The sequence below is a fragment of the Varroa jacobsoni genome, unplaced genomic scaffold (assembly GCF_002532875.2).
Source record: "Varroa jacobsoni isolate VJ856 unplaced genomic scaffold, vjacob_1.0 contig00062, whole genome shotgun sequence".
NCBI lineage: Eukaryota > Metazoa > Arthropoda > Arachnida > Mesostigmata > Varroidae > Varroa > Varroa jacobsoni.
In genome coordinates, this window is record NW_019214404.1 from 112,704 (window position 1) to 130,363 (window position 17,660).

The 17,660-nt window shown below is 43.6% G+C and overlaps 1 protein-coding gene and 1 long non-coding RNA gene across 2 annotated transcripts in view; both read left to right on the forward strand.

Moving 5' to 3' along the window:
* Nucleotides 1-17,660, forward strand: part of trol (terribly reduced optic lobes) — a 236,070-nt gene that overhangs the window by 80,558 nt on the left and 137,852 nt on the right. The window lies entirely within an intron of this gene.
* Nucleotides 1-17,660, forward strand: part of LOC111270712 (uncharacterized) — a 45,771-nt gene that overhangs the window by 13,594 nt on the left and 14,517 nt on the right. The gene's annotated exons all lie outside the window — the stretch shown is intronic.

Here is a 17,660-nt window from a genome sequence, read left to right on the forward strand (position 1 = left end):
TCATCCGATACAGCTTTGTGAATTCTGCTTCATGGATGATTACGGCTAAAGTACACTATCAACAGTTAGAAGGCACGATAGAAAAACTTTGCATTAGGATCAACGAACAGAGGTCAACCAATACTATTGCAGTACAACGATCGGTGTCACATCGCAAAGATGACCACGACCGGCAAAAGGCAGGGTTTAGGCTGTCATCCACCGAATTCACCAGATATCGATTCTATGAAAAAAACCTTCTATTCTAAAAATGTCGACTGTGTTTATATGGAAAAATTATTCAGCATAATGTCGAAATACCCTTCAAACACGTAATAGAACCTCGTATTCCAGATTTCTTCAGCAATGGAACAAATAACTTACCATACGAATGGCGTAAAATCATAAATAATAATGACGCATACTTCGATTAAAAATAGAATAACTAAGCCCGTTAAAAAAGAGCCTGAAAGGTTCGGGTTAGGGGCTATACTGCACAACGTAATACATTGGGCAAACGTACACTGTTTTTTGACGTACAGTATGAATATACTGTTGTTCAGTGCAAGATAGGCAAAACAGCAAACTTCCGACGTTCTGAAGGCTGAAATCTTTCGAGACCAATATTCTTCTCTAGGCAGATTATGTCGACGCTGTAGTTGAAACAATTTCAAACATCTGGTACGTCTAGTAATATTTGATATATCATTATATTAACAATCTACAGAAGCGACATCTGGTATCTATAATTATCTCTCCTATATATCTAAGATTAATATTTGTGTTATTTATGAAATCAGAAAACGTAGAACGAGGCCTTCTCAGATGATATTCGTATTAGATGAAGATAAGTCTATAAGCAGGAACCATTCAAATATATGCGTCTGGGGTCTCGTGGCACTTATCTCTTTCCCAAGTTACTTCTATATACATGTCAGCCCATCTTTAAGCACCTGAATCGGTAACTAAACTTAAACATGTTTCATCGCTATGGCGTGGCTTTCTTATCGTAGCACAGCTGTATACGACGGTATCATTTGATGATTCAAACGTGTACCCTTGTTAGGCTATTCGAGTCGTTTCCTATATAAAGACCCTATTTCGTTTATATTTACTACGGCCGAACCCGTTAGTCGATTGTTCAGCTTTAGACAACAGTATCGAGAATTTTAGCATCACTTTATTTTCTAGGTGACCGAAAAGCTCACAAACAACTGAGACAATAAGAATACTTCTCTTTCAATCATGCGCCCCTCAAATCCAAAGTACTCTTATGTTGGTAATATCAAAGGGTCAAAATCGAATACGTCTCAAAATATATATGGATATGCGGAAGGTTTCGAATAAAAAATCAAGAAAAAATATTATTCAGCTGAACTAAATAATAAAGCAGACATATGGACAGTTGCAGGCCCAGCTGTGATAGTTAAGCTTAGTCATTGTACGAAACTTCGACTTCCCCTGTCTCTTTCCCTGCTCTCGTTATATTTTTTATACAAATTTTGACCTTGACTAATATCTTTTTTATAAGGTTTGAGTTTATATTTAATTGCATCCTCGAATTTAAGTGCTGTATTTTCTAGCCCCTATACATTTGTTGAAGGTTTTGTGGTTCGACGATGCATATGGAATTTCCCGAACGTTTTCTGGATAGAGCAGTACCATAGTACAAGCGCCGTTTGCTGCCATATTGTATTCCAGAAACGTATCACACCCTGTTTCAGATATTCTTTCAGTTGGATTCAGCTGTTAGCTGTAGTCTCCTACTCACTGCTTACAACGGACTACTTCAGAAGGGATCTATCCTCCGATATAGTCAGTGTTAGTAGCCAGTGGATATTAAAGTTGAACTGCTCACCGTTTGTATTCTGCCCTATACCTCCCTCTGTTCTGTGGATGTGCGCCTGTGTTTCGGCTGATTTTCCGCTCACTTCAAATTGTCGTTTTCTGATAGCATGCGTAGGTGTCCCTGCAAGCTCAAGAGTATTTTCTAGTCAGCCGTCTACTGTTTGGGACATCATCCCTAGACGACAGATCTACATACATTCATAGCAGAGTTGTATTAATCGTGTATGTTGGCGCACCCCTCTACTCAGCCACTGTCTCTCTTGCCTATTTCTTCCTTTATCGTAACAGCACTGAAACAGCTTTCGCACCGGCCAGTTTGCTTGACATCGCTCCCAGTAGGACAATCTATGGAAATATATTCCATCCCTTTTATCCATCAGATCCAAAGGGTCGCCATCTAGCCTGCTTGATGGATGTAGGTGGAGCGCAGTACGGATGCCTGCTTCTCCACATCTTTCGAATAAGCGGCTATAGCGGTGTGTGTGGCTGCGTGAGTTGATGCGCGGGTTCCTATAGATGTATGGATACAACGCATTGTACATTCTGTGGATGGCTGCAAGCATTCGGTGCAACGCGAGCGTTGACAGGCTGCGCCTCTGCGCTTTCAGTCCGTCCCTGACCTGGCCTTTTTAACCTGCCGCTTGCACCTTATTCGATGCGTCTATTTTTCCGATCGACGAATAGAGGCGTGCAAAAACGTCATTGCTGTTCTATTGCGCCCCTATGAACCACTTTAATTTAACTTTTTCTAGCCTTTCTGCTCCTTCTTTCAACGCAAAGAGATATTGAATGGGAACAAGAGCTAAAAGTTAAAACTGCTGTTATGCGGGCTCTACTTTACAACACCTATACCCCCGGCCAGCAGAGCCACCACTCCGATTCCTGTCGTGAGTTAGCGAAGCTCCTAACAGCAACCGCCAACCAACGCAACGGAAAGGCACAGAAGCTAGCTTAGGGTCTCATAGGTGCTACTGCTGCGTTTAAGAGGGTTCTCTAAACGTTGCGGCTGTTATGCTACTGCATTTAGTTGAGGGATGTTGGTAGTACCCCCGCTTGCCCAGCCGTTAACAAACTTTTAGGCCCGCCTAGATCGCTGATCGCAGAGGACTGTGACGAAAATACGACAGCAAGAGCGGCTGCCGAGAGAAGAGGCTTATGGCAACTAAGTTGCGGGGCGCCGATCGTTGAGGTTTAGATAGGGGTCACATAACAAATCTCCCCTCATGTAGATCCTCCCCTTTTTCAATTGGCAACAGCGGCGGCAGTACTAACAATATCGTTGCGATACGTTGATTCTGTGATACGTAATGCTCTGTGTTGCGTACATGCGCTATCGTATCATTAAATCGTTTCCGCAACATATATAATCCGCTTAACCAGGTGAGAAGTGGCAACAGTCATTTTTTGGTCATGAAAACAAATAGGAAACGGGATGATACAGTGCTTCGAAAGATGTGCAACGTAATTATAGGTGCTCGAAAAGGCTTGTTCTGCACGAAGTTATTCAGCCTAGCGGGCAGCAAGGTGGCATGAGTTGAACAGAAAGGCCCATTTTACATTATTAAGAAAAAATATATATATACTCATACACCATATAGCATAGGAATAATATGTCATAACTCAAGCATAAGTATGGCTTTCTACTTTTTTCATAGCCGTAGACAGGCGCCTGTCGTTGCCATTACCATGGTTAATATATGCATATCTCCATTCGCCTTTACCTAACGTGTCTCCGCATATCTATTGAGATAAGGGGGCAAGGGAAAGCGTAGTTGCCTCACCTTAGCGGGAGTTAGAGCTGGACTCGGAATTGGATAGGATTCCTTTATTGTTCCTTTCTTCCGCCATCCACCCCCGTTATCGTCGAGCAGAGTGAAAGACGATAGCAATCGGCGCTAACAGAATGAACTGCGGCTCGCGTTGGACCAAATCTCGTTCACCCCTCACCTAAAGCGACCCTCCACACGACTCACCTGCCCCACTCCCACTTCGTACGAGGTACACGGACAGCTAGCGGGGACCCTACCAACGAACTCCCATATCATAGTTATCTCTTGTTTGATCGTCGGGAAGACAGTCGTCCTCACGGTCGTGAGTAGCACTTTATCCATGCATCTATGTATCTTGTAGATACGGCTGCCCGCGACTCTGTAATAGCATTTTCGCTTAATGCTCTACAACTATTGCGCATAGTGCCCTATGCGTAATCGTCGTCACTCCAGCGTAGCAAGGTCGCTTGGAATGGATAGGAAAAGTGAAATGCAGGAGAAGTTCAGCAAGGGAGGAACACAAAAACAGACTGATACTAGAAGGAGCGCTCGTCTACAATCATATGCGCCACACCACGGCGACGCGAACATAACATGCATCAACACCCAGTGTTACAGGAATCGCTACCGCTGATGCCTCTGGTGTAATTACTGCAGTTTGTGCTCTCCTCGTCATATGTGACTATAGGTCCGTCCGGTAACGTCACGACCCGACAAAGGAGCGTTCGACGAATCATTATCGCATCGCTGGCACCATTTCATTTTACTCGTTGATGCAGTCGTCATGGTCGACGAGCGTGCAAAGTACGCTGTATTCTTACCATAGGAATCTATCGTAGTAATAAGAGATACTTCTTGATATTAGTTTTTAACGGTCATGCTGAATACCAATCTGCTGAAGGAGACGAACGTTTATGCTGGAGATGAGTGGGTTGGGTCGCGTGCGCTAGCTAATAGAAATAGATCTACAATAGCAAAATAAGTGCGCAAATTGTTTCATAACAACGCCATATCATGCAATTTCTGCCCATGTCGACGCAAGAGTGTACCGCATACATCGTCAAAGATTATAGTTCTTTAAACGGAGCCGCCATCACGCTATCTACCAACAACTATCGCGATTAAATAAATGGCCTAATTTCTTCCAGTAAATATCCTGACCATTATTAAGGTTGATGGTTTTACTATTTATACCCGTAGTGATCATGGGTGCGGTATAGATACTCGTTGTTCGAGCAGAGTGTAATGTGTGCGCTTGTAGCATGGATCCAAACTAATATAGGATGTATAAAAGCAGGTAGTACGAAAGGGGGGCAGATTCTAGAACATGATAATGAGATTTTCGGGTAATTTAGCAAATAAAAAATAGCAACTGACGGCCATGGCGGGGGTGGCAGCAGGGAAGAGCGACTGCTAGTGGAGTGAAGAAAGGCGCTCACCCGGCTTCGTGTTTCACTATGTGCGAAAAGAAACTTGCCGAATTTTTGTTGATTCTCAAAAACTAAGCGCCACAAGGATGTCGGTGACCTAACTCTGGACCATTTTTTCGAACGTGTTTCTCCTAGACAGGAATGGACCAAAATTGTCAAACGGCGACCAAGTTCAAAGTAATGGGATTTTTCCATGCTGGTTGTCCTTAGTCAGTCGACTGAAGTTCATTGCTCATTTCACCATATTATTACTATTACGCGGCGACTGAAGCATTTGTTTGTTGAACGCCTAATTGAGGACCACCAAGCACGGCAGCCATTCTTCGCCTGAAGAAGAGACCCTATAATTCCACAGCTAGTCATTGACACGCGCGTTGCTAAACTCAGCGTGCCAGCATGTAACCCCACGCGGACTGGCACCGTGGGTAGGTACATTGCCCCCCATATCGCAGCTCGACTGGACCAACTCGGACTCCAAACTTCGTTCTTGTTCCTTCTCTCATTCTGCCGAAGTAGTTTGCCAGTCTGTGCGCCTTGCCCTTTAATATATCCTTCTGCCGCTTAGTGGACAGATCGCTCGCGGGGGAAAGTGGAGTCCAGTAGCCGGAATGTGCTTAGGGAACAGGGAAAGAAAAAGGCTACGGTAGCGAAGTGTTGCTTCTGCGCTTTTCTAAGGCTGCTTCTCGGCGCCAATGTATTTTTACTGAGTCGTTGTGCAATTTGGCTCAGCCCAGACTAGCAGCAAGTTAGCGGCGCGAAGCTTGAGGACACAAACCCGGTCCGCATTTTTTCATTGTATAGGGTCTCCCCTTTCTGCACTCAGTTCTGTCCATATTTTCTAGAATTAAACAAAGCATTATCTAAATCCTACGTAAGAAGAAAAGAGCAGGACGACTTCTAGCCATAAATCGCGGACTCGCGATCGAAGATGATCGGATTGTGCAGAAACTGTTTGAATAGCCAGCAATTAGCCAATCTAACTGGCATCCTGTTTAACTATTTCTCGTTACTAACACCTCGTCGAACCATAGAAACCACGACACTGTTGAGCAGCATTTTTCATAAGATGTAGCTAGCATCGGGTCGGTTTTGTCTCGTTCGTCCGACCCACCTTCTTCCCACATGTCCCCCCTCCGATTTCGCCCACAACTTTCCTCCTTTTTTTTGTACTGTATCTTTGAAACTATCAATCTGTTATTACTTCGAGCAAATTGTGAGCGCACGAGACTATAAGTCGTCTTCCAAAGTTAGTGTATTCTGTGCAGAAGTAGCGCGTCAGTGTTTCGATACATGCGTATAGCGACATGGAATTACGCTGTAACTCATAATAAATACGATGCCTAATTTGCTTTAGCGCCGCAACCTTGATTGTGGTTAAATCGTTTTGTACACATATGACTGCCAGGGCAAACACGTCACATTACCTTTTGAACCCAAGAAGCCCCGTCCTATGATTAATAGTGTGGCTGGCTGGCTGGCTGGCCGGCCGGCCGGCAAACTCCACGTATCGTCCTAAATAATGTTTTTCGAAAGCAACGAAAACGATGGAGAGTTGAACACACGGAGAAGAAAGACAGAGAGACAGAGAGGACGAAGAAGAGACAGAAAGCGCCGGAAAGACTGAATTCGGCGATAATAAATGAAAGACGACGTGCGGAAAAATAATGTTATAATGATGAATCCGTTGCGGCAGGTTGGATAGGCCATAGAAAATGTTGTCGAGCTCTGTGGGGTTTGGCAAATATGTAACGTTTAGAGGGCCAGTAGAGGGTCCCGTAAATTGTGGAGCTTGGCAAGTATAAAGCGTAGTTGATATTGATGGCCATAGTTGAGTCCGTGTCGATATATGATTGATTATTTAGCTGAGGTTCGTGGGTCACTTGGCAAAAATGACCCATACTGCTACTGGGCTTGACGGAAGACCAGTGCTGGATTAATCCTTTAAATTTTTTCACGAACCTGCTTTTTATTGACGCCTTGATCGATGCCTGACCATACATCTACAGGAATCTACGCCGACCTTATTTGATTACACGCGTTTTCTAGAAAAGAACAAATATCAGGGTGCAAATCACAACGACTACCGCAATACTTGGTTCAATTGCGTATATATGTAACCCATTTCAAGTGCATATGTATACATACCAGCATCGAACAAAATGCAGCATCCGTATCATTGCGTTCGTAAAAGCGTCTGTTAGAGATGACTCTATTTCACACTTCTATCTGTTATACACTTGAATTGCAACGCATATGAATCAGGGCTATACTAATAGCAAAATTTTTAAACCTTCTTTCCGTATCGTACCTCTAGCCTATTTTAGCTAATCTTCTGTAATCTAGTGACCAGCTACTGCTGCCGCTGCACCGGCTACAAGGGTAGCGAGGCTTCCGAGGCCTTTGGATCCTCCTCCTTTGCTACAGTCTCTATTCGCTCGTCGGTGGCCACACCGAATAGGGACTGTAGCAAAGGAGGGGATGAACTATTGAATTGGGCTAGATATACACACTGAGTCATTTCCTAGCTTATGTTGGCTTTGCAGGCTGCTGGCAAGTAGACTATGCCAGGCCAACGTTGATCGTCAGTTTTCAAACTGGGGGCCTAAGCGAAAAGGATCTGTCCTTTTTCAGGGGTAGAGCCGTGCAATGCGCAGAATTGACTTAGTCCTTTTCCAGCAGTGGAGTCGTCTAAAAAGTCTAGTTACTTGATAAATAGCCACTGATAAACTCCACAGCTCTTCCCGTCGTTTCGCTCGCTCCTACTGCCACCCGCGCAACTACAAGCAACTCCACCAGCCAAACTCGCTTGGTCTCGGCTTCACATAGGTTCGTTTTCCCAACCATTTTTTCTTATCACTATTGTCACTACCACAACTACTACTATTACTCCTGTTGTTATCCAATAGTCTCCCTGTCGACGGTAAATAAAGCGCCAGGTCGCACATACGCTCGCCAACAGGCCTTGAACAAATCCTATAGGCCATAGGCGATAAATGTCGATGGAGCAATCGGTTTGTAGTAGGACACAGGCTCACTACACGTGCAACGGCTATTTCCCGTCAGCTTGGCGTGATGGAAAAAATAGAGCACTCTGTTTAGTTACGTGCTTCCATCTGCTGTATCATGATTAATTATTAACGTATTTAAAGCAGCTGGGAGTTGATTCAATTAAAACAACATAAACTACACTTTCTTAGCTTGTGTATTACATTTGCAGCGAAACCAACCTAAATTTTCGAGACCCGGGTGGAATAGCCTTGTTGGAGGGATTTAAATTTTCGATCGTAGAAATTATTAAATTTTGTTTATCTGCCGACGTCTCGACCTTTTTCTATAACTATGTACAATTTCCAAAGTGATGCACAATATCCTCAGTCCTAAACAAGTCATCAAGGATATATTTCTGCATAGACAGCAAGTTTCGCTTCTTTATAAAATATCACACAAACTGACATTCGTATAGAAAGAGTCTAGCAAATGCCGTATGAGAAAATCTGTGTGGAAATCGAATAGCTTAAGACGCCGGATCGGCGGTGCCTTTTGTCGCGGCTACAGGGAACAAAGCCTAAGGATTTCTGTCCTGCTTCTCTCCTTGCATGCACACTGTATTCCAGTGATGTTCCTTTCTGTTTTACTCTAAGTGAGGACGTAGAGAAGAGCATGCAAGAAAAAACAAAGGACTCTAACCACTACCTATGAGAGAAAAGCGATCTGCAAAAACGAAAACTCGCCAGTCCACCATCGAATGTCGTGTTGTGCCGAGATTCGGTCAACTAGCTAGGGCTGCCTCAGGAGCAACTAGTGCTGTCTTTCTACTATGGCAGGTTTAGTAGTTCAGGAGAACAGGATCAATACAATGCAAGACAGTTTGCCGTTAGTTGACATTGCTAGACGCCGCGGTAATGTTAGAGTTAGCCCGAGTCCCTGCACCTACTCGTGCCTCGCTATGAGCGCTATCTTCAAAAGGAAGATCCCTGTACGAATATGTGGCAGCGTCCTCATATATAATAGGCGTCAATGGCCGCTTTGCCTCGTAGACTATTTTTACTATAATAATGTTTACGCCGATGCACAATTAAGCATTCGTGAGTTAAGTTCGAACCCGCTTCGGGTACACTGCACGGAAGTAGCAGCGGGCGCAATGGAAAAACGGGCAAATGGTCAAGGTTTATTCTACAATAGATGTTATAGAGCATACACCTACATACCCATATACGTCTTTTGTGTGCATATATTTTTGGTTATAGAAATAGTCCTATTAGTAGGAACATTACTTGTGCGTTTATTACGAACAAGAACAGGCAGGATGATACAATTTGGTTGGTTGACCTAGCAAGATTGACGGTTTCGCCCTGAAACTCACTAACCACTTTCTTTAGCGCTTCCTCCTTTTCTTTTCTTCTATTGTTCACTTATGCACCTATGGTGCAGTGGCAAACGAAGGACCGTTCTTCTTCAAACGGCAAACATTGGCTATAAGGAGCTTGGATTTGGGGGGAAGAGAAGAGGTGGGGGTAGGACAGGTCGTGGCCAAGCACAAAGCAAAAGCAGACGTTGCATTCGCAAAGAGGAGCACGAGTGAGTAGCATAGGCCAGCACATAGTCATAGAATGGAAGAGACCATAGCCGAGTAGTATGTACAAATCGTCGTAAAGCCGAACTGACGGACGTCAGACGCCTATGTCGTCTATAGAGATGCTGTCTTGGCTGAAACGAAGAGCGAACGACGACTGTAAGTCTGTTTTCCTCATTTTCTTTCACTCTGCCATGCATTCTGCAGAGCACAAGTACAGCGCGGTAACTTAAACGAAGGCCTGCAGCAGTTCGTCCGTCTCAGCGCTTAGACGAGTGCTACCGTAAGTAAACCGTTTTGTACACAGAATGTCAGTGAGTTCGAGGGAGAGAAGGCGCGAAAACGAAAAAGAAGTCGCCAGTTGCCCTGTTTGGCTTGACTTGGTGTTCTGTTGGCGCTCGTTTGACCGTCCTGTGCAATGGGTCCTGCACTACGATGCCCAGAGCGCGACAGGCGGGGTGGGCCGGTACGGGGAGGTGCGGAGCGGTGCGGCGTGAATTGGTGTACGTAGGTGCAATTCGTCTCGAAACAAAAACAGGGGGGTGAATGTGGTTCTGCTTTCTGTTTGGCCTTCTTTATACATTCCTACGTATAGAACTAGGCCTGCTTCCGGAAATGATGATGGATGCGTTTTTGGCTTTACGCAGTGGCCTTAGATGCGTGTGCGTGTTTTGTTGTGACAATGCGAGGAAGACGAATTGTCAAACAGTGCAAAGTGGCCAGCAAAAAAGATCACAGACAACGAGAGTGTGCGCAGAATTTTCGACCCAGGAAGGACGATAGTAAAAGGGTAGCTGTATTTAAACAACACATGAGAAAAGAGAGGCGAACGACCAAGTGGCAGTTTGCCTTAGCTTGAAATAATGCTTATAAGTAACCCAATAAAAGCCTGATAAACCCACATGTAGTCTTCAATTCATATAACAGCCCTAAAAAAGAATCAAACAATCTCGACATTTTGATATTTATGATGGTGAACATAATGGCACGGTTTCGCCTAAATATTATCGTATGAATAAACCTGGAATTTAACTAACAAGTATCTTTTAAAGGTATAGGAGCCTTGTCGCAACGAAAACAGCAAATTATTACGACGCTGAAGAGCGATACCTAAACAAAGTTATTTGTGAAGCCTACGAATAGTTCATCGAATATACATAAAGATAGACCTGCGCAACTCTTCCAAGAATTCATGTAATAGCGGCAACCTTAAGCATTAGCAATGTCATAGAAGGTTGCAGGCAGATACCTACTTCCTCAGCACTGAAAACGTCTTTTGTTGTAAACCATTTAGGTCATACTAATTAACTAAAGCAGTTCGTCCAAACCGCCATTTCATCATTCAGTCAACAATCGCCCTATAAAATAGAGAAAAGGCTTTTTTTTCTTTTACTAGTAGCCTTTTTTGTTAAGACAGTTATTTATACATTTTTGTGAGTGAATGTTTGGAATCGCCTATGTTTAGGTACAGCATGAACGACTCGCTCCGACTAGTCTCGAGTTTCTCAAGAGACCTATGAAACGCCAGGCCAACCATAAATAAACAATACAAATAGTACCTTATCTTACTTACTTTTCATTTTTCTGATTATCAGTATCTGGTATTAAATTTTACAAACTCTGAAGTCTGAACCTACGTGGGGGTATGCCTGTTAGTTATAGTTGCTATGGCAACGCAGTCAAGGAAATGCTCATTAGCCACTGTAATCCTGACCCAACAATACACTAAGTAAAGGTAGCCCTCGAACGAGATAACCGTCACAGACCACATCGGCAATGTTTTTTCTGTGCCGCTTTTTTTAGGTAAAAACATCTCCAAATTATTATGGATTAAATTATCTAAATCAAGTACTTCATTGACTATTGAAGCAGAAAGTGGTACGGGATTATCTTTGCTGTCCAATATTTATCCTTCGTTTGGAGAACGTTAATGCACTATTTCATTATAGTTGTACCTACACAAGTATACAGGCGGTAAAAACAGATAGCCTGATTTCTCTATTGCTGAATGCTTTTTTGCTGAAGTGTGTGCATCAACATTTCAACATGAGACCTGCATATCGCCGTTGGCCTTCAGCTCAGCCGTATAGACAAAAAGAGCATTTATATTAAAATGTTTGTATGCAGAGCAGCGACTATATTTCTCACCGTCGAGCCTCAGTTATACCATACCAACTGTTATCTGGCTAAGAGGTTTATAACACGCCATATATTTTTATTCCTAGTTAAATATTACGACACATATATTATCGAGGGCCTCGATATGGGGCCGTTTGCCTCATCGTTGTTATCCGTTATAATAGATCTTCTTGTAATATCATCAGAGAACTACCGAGACTTAATGGCTTCCGTAACTACATGAAATTGTCCATGAATGTTTCAGCGTATATTCCCATATATTGTTATACTTTGAACTGTAGTATGTCTAAGCATGGATACCTTTTCGGTTGAAATATATTCGAAGAGGGGTTTTGCAGCATAAATCTATTCCAAATGGGGGAAAGGTCAAACGAGGCGGGACCACGCCTTCATGTAGTGCTTCGTGGTACGAAATGGTGCTCCTTTGGTACCCAATATATCCAGCTAGTAAAATATCCGATATACAAGTATATAGTACAGCGCTATGTTAAGACGAGCGCAATTTATGTCGTCGGAATGCTCTTTTTTCTTTTTATAATTTTAATTATGAAAGCAAGTTTTCTCAAGCACGCGGCTTTCAGAGTAAAGCTTTTTACTAAAACTGTACCTATTTGCCGAATATATCATGCCGTTTCCGAGATTATTTTGACTCCTGAAAAATAAAATCCTAAATGAAAATGATAAAAATCCTGATTGCAGCAACCAACGGCACTAAAAGCCATTTTATTTGTAGCATCTACTGCCATCTATGGCGGTGTTTTGGTTACTTGTGTTAGATGTCTATCATATGTGCTAATGGTAACAGCGCAAATCGTCCCTTTTGTGTAATTTTTTGCTTCAATTTTTGTTCCTCTTACCATATGTACTGATAACTTTAAACTACCGACGTAGTTGGCACTGAACTGAATGAGGTTGGTAAGCTATGCCAAGAAAAATTGACATTTAGGAAGCATCCAGCTCATGGTTGCCGGGCAAGTTGATTGGCAGCAGCGTCTGAGCTGCCAAGTCCCTGGTGTCGCCCATGGTCAGGGATGATACGAAGTTCAGATGAAGGCCATACAAGACGATAGGACTCGTCTTTTTTGATCTCCGACTCTAGCCGGAAGCGACAGCAGCGAGGACCACGTAATTACGAGGCAGTTTTGCGGCAAAGTAAGCCAGTTGCTAAGTAACAATTGAGATTCTGGCTTTTTCATCGGTTTATGAGTACGTAGACAGCCGAAGCCTCTTCCCGTCCATATTGCCTTCGTCATCGTACCTTCGTTGGTACCAGCAAACGCAGCACGTCGACTGTGTACTTTGGTTGGGCATCAGATTTAACGGAGTGCAAGAGCAAACGTGTACACAATAGGTTGCCTAGTACGATAGAACTGTTTTCGTTCAAAAACACGTTGAAGCGAAATGACATCTGTAAAAACAGCAGGACAGCCGAGAAGCGCATTTCTGTACTTGGCTTTCTCTTTTTTTGCCTCTTTTTGAGAGGCACCGTCACTTCGTACAAACGGGACGGCTTGTCATCCACCGGCATTTTGCCGTCTGCAAAGAAGCAAATAGCAAATAGCTAAACGAATGGAGGTGGTTATGGGAGATCGCGAGGCGTTTTCGTGAAAGAAAACGAACGAAAAGAATGATCGAGACGGGCTAAACACGAAGGACACAGAGGCCGACTTTTCAACTTGGTAAATGGCTGGCGTATGTTTCTGCCGCAGCTGATGCTACTACTTCTTCTTTGTAGGTAATAGCCTGGCCTCCGACAAGCTGGAAGACCGTTCGTCGTAAGAGGCATGAGCTCGAAACTTACGTATGAGCGCGAAGAAGCAGCAAGATGGTGGCGAATCTCTGGCGTTGATGGCGTAAAGACTTCGTCTCGTGTGGCGATGCAAGTGAACGGCGAGTCGAGTGCGGGCTTGGCTAGGGGAAAGGGAACTGGGGGCCCGTTCCAGGGGAATTTCTGAAGTCCGGCTGAACGCCCAGAGGCGGAAGAGCAGCCGCTATGGTGGCTGTAGCAAACTCAACGACGCGACAAGAAGCTTACGTTCCCGCCTGTCGACGACGAGAGGGAGAACGAAACACAGAAGGCTCCTTCATGCAGTCTTACACCGGTTTCGTATAGAGTGTGATAGGGTCGCGCTTGTCTCTGCCCGTTGTATCTAGCTCCTGTGTCTAGGCCTTCTAAACGACAAGACGGAAGAAAGTAAGTTAAGTCGTGTAGCCCTAGTTGTACTGCTGAGGACGTCGCTGTCGATGAATATAACAAAGAAGCGAGTTTCTTGAAGGTATGCGCTTTTTGATTTCGGCGATCCCTTCGTCTTTTCGTTGAACGGCTTGTCGCCGACCCACTAGCGGGTAAGTCTGACCCCAGCGGCCTCATCGTCCCTGCTCGTTTCGAACAGTAGGTGCGGTCTCGTCAGCGCCTCGGGCTTCGTTCACGTTCGTTGAACGCAGGTGTGATTCGTTGGGATGCCTCAGGCAGAATTCGAAACGGGGTAGGTGCGACTTACTAGGTTAGATGGTGAATAGTGGAACGCTTGAAGTCTATGTGACGCTTTCCTATCACAAACCCCGGAGCTGTCTCTGCCTTTATAAAGGTGAAATGTATCTTCCTGTGAGACATAGCTACACTTGTGGAAGTAGACGCTGATGGCGGTATTTTAAGAACGTCGGAAAGCGGGCGAGCGGTGCTGTTCTCTTTTCCGGTGCAGATACGGCCCCAAAAGGAACAACTTGAGTATTTGCAAAGAAGATGACGCTGTACACTACACTAAAACGAAGCCCCTTGTGTAATTAGAGGAGCAATCCAAGTTTCCACCATATTCCACAGGCCTCCAAGCTGGACCTATATATATATCGGATTCCAGTAGATACGTATAAGTAAATGTATATACGTATCTACTAAAAATAAATTTACGTTAAGTTTTACGTTTATTAAAGCCAAGACATGATACCATGTAACATCGAAGTGATTGCGCTCGAGTTATGAGCAAGGTGGGCCCTTTTGAGTTTCGGTCCCCGGTTGACTCTTGACACTCGCACCCAAGAGGACGCATGCAGCATCTATAGTGAACGAAATTGATTTATAACTGACAAACGTCGTTTACATCAGAGTTGTCATCAGTGCAGAGTTTTCGGAAGCACTTGAGCGAGGATTGATTGAAACTTTCAGGCATAAAAATAACAGCGACAAGTAGCTTTTCAACGAAACGAAGGCACGTGTCGTACGTTCGCAGATGTGTCATGCATAGAACTTGACGTTATCTTTGCTTTAGAACGGGTATTTCGGACGACTAGACATCACGATAAGCATACTATATTTTTACTGAAATAACAGAGCTACAAAGAGATTCTAGTTGACCAGTATCTTTCTCGCGGCAAAATAATCATGACCGTATAATGATAACGCAGCCCACACAAAAGGTATCAACGGCACTGCTTTAAACTCGTCTGATTGGATGAATGTATTGTGTATGTGCAATATCTCTGCATATAGGTGATCGTTCGCAGAGATAGGTCTTAGGGTTATTGACTTCTTTTTTAGAGAATTTAGGACATTGTTCCCATCTGGTAGTGGTGTCGCAATTAGCCCCACAGGGACGTAATAGACAGCTTGGAAGAAAAATACCGTGGTGCTCAGGTGTATTTGCCTGTAGCACCAGCAGATCACTGCAAATCTGTGAACTCGTAGCTAGTAAATACGAACCTATAAGGTAGAACATAAAATTCCGATACACCACAAGGACACAAAGACGAGTGCATAGTTCGAGTATTTACTCGGTCAATATCCATTATCGTGACCCCTGTGTGAGCGCTGGTGATGCGTATGATATGGCCCCCATCGTATAGTCAGTAGATGGAGCTTCTACACGACAAAAGAGAGACGAATGTTCTGGCAAAAATATTTAGGGTTTTTTTTTTTGTTTTCGAAAAAATCGCAACAGATTTATTTTTACCGCATTGTAAATAACAAAAACAACGCGAGTGAACCAGCCACCATTCCGATTAATATCCGAGACAATGTTAGAATAAGGTTTCCAGTAAAAATATCACGATGACTTAGGCTGTCATAGGTGCAACCAGCGTTGCTTTATGGATCTCAGATTCTTCATGTCTTATCGGAAATGCATACAGTGACCCTTTATCGATAAATATAATGCGTAGTCTTCATAATACAAAAGTCAACCCCTATTGGAATGTTTTTGTCACGAGCCTTTAAAATTTCATACGCGAGAGTTTTTCTAATACGGATGGATTTAATTGGTCATAATGAGCTGGTAAACTTAACAAATGTAAGCGTTGAATTCTTCTCAAGTTATTTTTGAAGGAAGAGACATGGAGCCGGACATTATTAGCCCACTTATCTTCCAGCATTACCGAATAACTTGAGTCGTTTTACAGCAGTGATCGTAGCAAAGAATCCATAACAGTAAGCAACAGTTCGACCGTTTTGTTCTAATCATTCTATTTGCATACGATAGCAGAACAAATAATCAGGGCTAGCTGTGCTCCTATGTTGTCCTAATATTCAGGCCGGCCGAATGTTGTAGATGTACGTATTGCGTACCTGGGTTTATGCAATCTGCTACCCAGATGATCTACTTAATCATGCGAAACAGCAGTAACACCTCCGTGTCCCCTGATCTGCAACACTGAGCAACCCCTTTTGACGTTGCTCCTTCCAATAACTGTTTTATTTTTCTATTGTTCTTCTATCGGTACGAACTCGATTGCGGAGCCTGCGTATCACCCCATTGGCGTTACTCTAAGCAACTAGCTAGCTAATAATAATAATAATAATAGCAGTAGTAATGGTCACGAATGATTAATGAATATATTGCGACGACACTGTATCCCAAACTTTTCCCAACTTCGTTGAAATATTAAAACTCTTTGGGTCTTTGTCTTCCCGTGGGTTTTCTATCCTTATTGTCCCGCTTTACCCCAGTGTTGTTTTTATGTCGCTGTTCCTTGGTCTCTGTCTTCATTCGAGCTGCCTGCCCAAGCCAATTCGATCAATATGATACATTCCTCAGAGTCATTGGTAATTCAGTTACTAATGAACGTTACTTGTATGCACACTATATCAACGTTTATCTTTCATTACCTGTCAATTACGCTGTGTTTACCTATAAAAATATAGATCGACTGCTCTCGGTTCGTGAGTGAAGTCGAGTTTCGCCTTTTGTCTATTATGCACTAAGTGTTACTGTCTATTCTATACAGGCACTCACTATATAACGATTGCACTTCTTGCTGTCGTTGTTGGTTATTACTCGGTGTGGGATAGCTAACAACATTCTTGATCGCCTCCCGATCTCTCTAGGTCTTCAAGAATTAAAGTCTACTGCTCGACTGACGATGAACACAACTTCCTCTATGATTCCTTCCTACGACTCCTAACACCACCTACTCAAACGTAACGTGTTCGTGTAGTGCGACGAATTTCTCCTGAGTCGTTCCTTATCTTTATCTTCTCGGCTTTTCCTATTATTGCCTCGATCTTCTTCGTTCGTACCCCTCATTGTCCTTGACCGGTCGTTCGTTTCGCTTATTAAGTACGTGCGTCCGAGTGAGCCAACCAGCTTTATTTGGCCAATCAGGCTGCTCCCGCGCGCGGATCGTCATCTAGGTAACAGCAACGGCGCCAAGAAGACGATCAAATTCGCTGATACTCCGATGCGGGGAACGAGACAGGAAATGTACTTGGGTCGGAGTTGGTATATATTGAGGTGCTACTGCAACCTCACAGTAGCAAGCGGGAAAGTGGGTTGGCTGAGTGAGTAAGCATTGAATGTAGCCCGGGGAGCGTTAATTGAGTTAGTATTAATCAAATTAGAGCCAATTATTAAATGTTGCAGTCCAGTACATCCAGGTAGTCTCCTTTCTCTCTCTCACTATCTTTTTCTTTTTGTTTTCTGGGGCAATCAC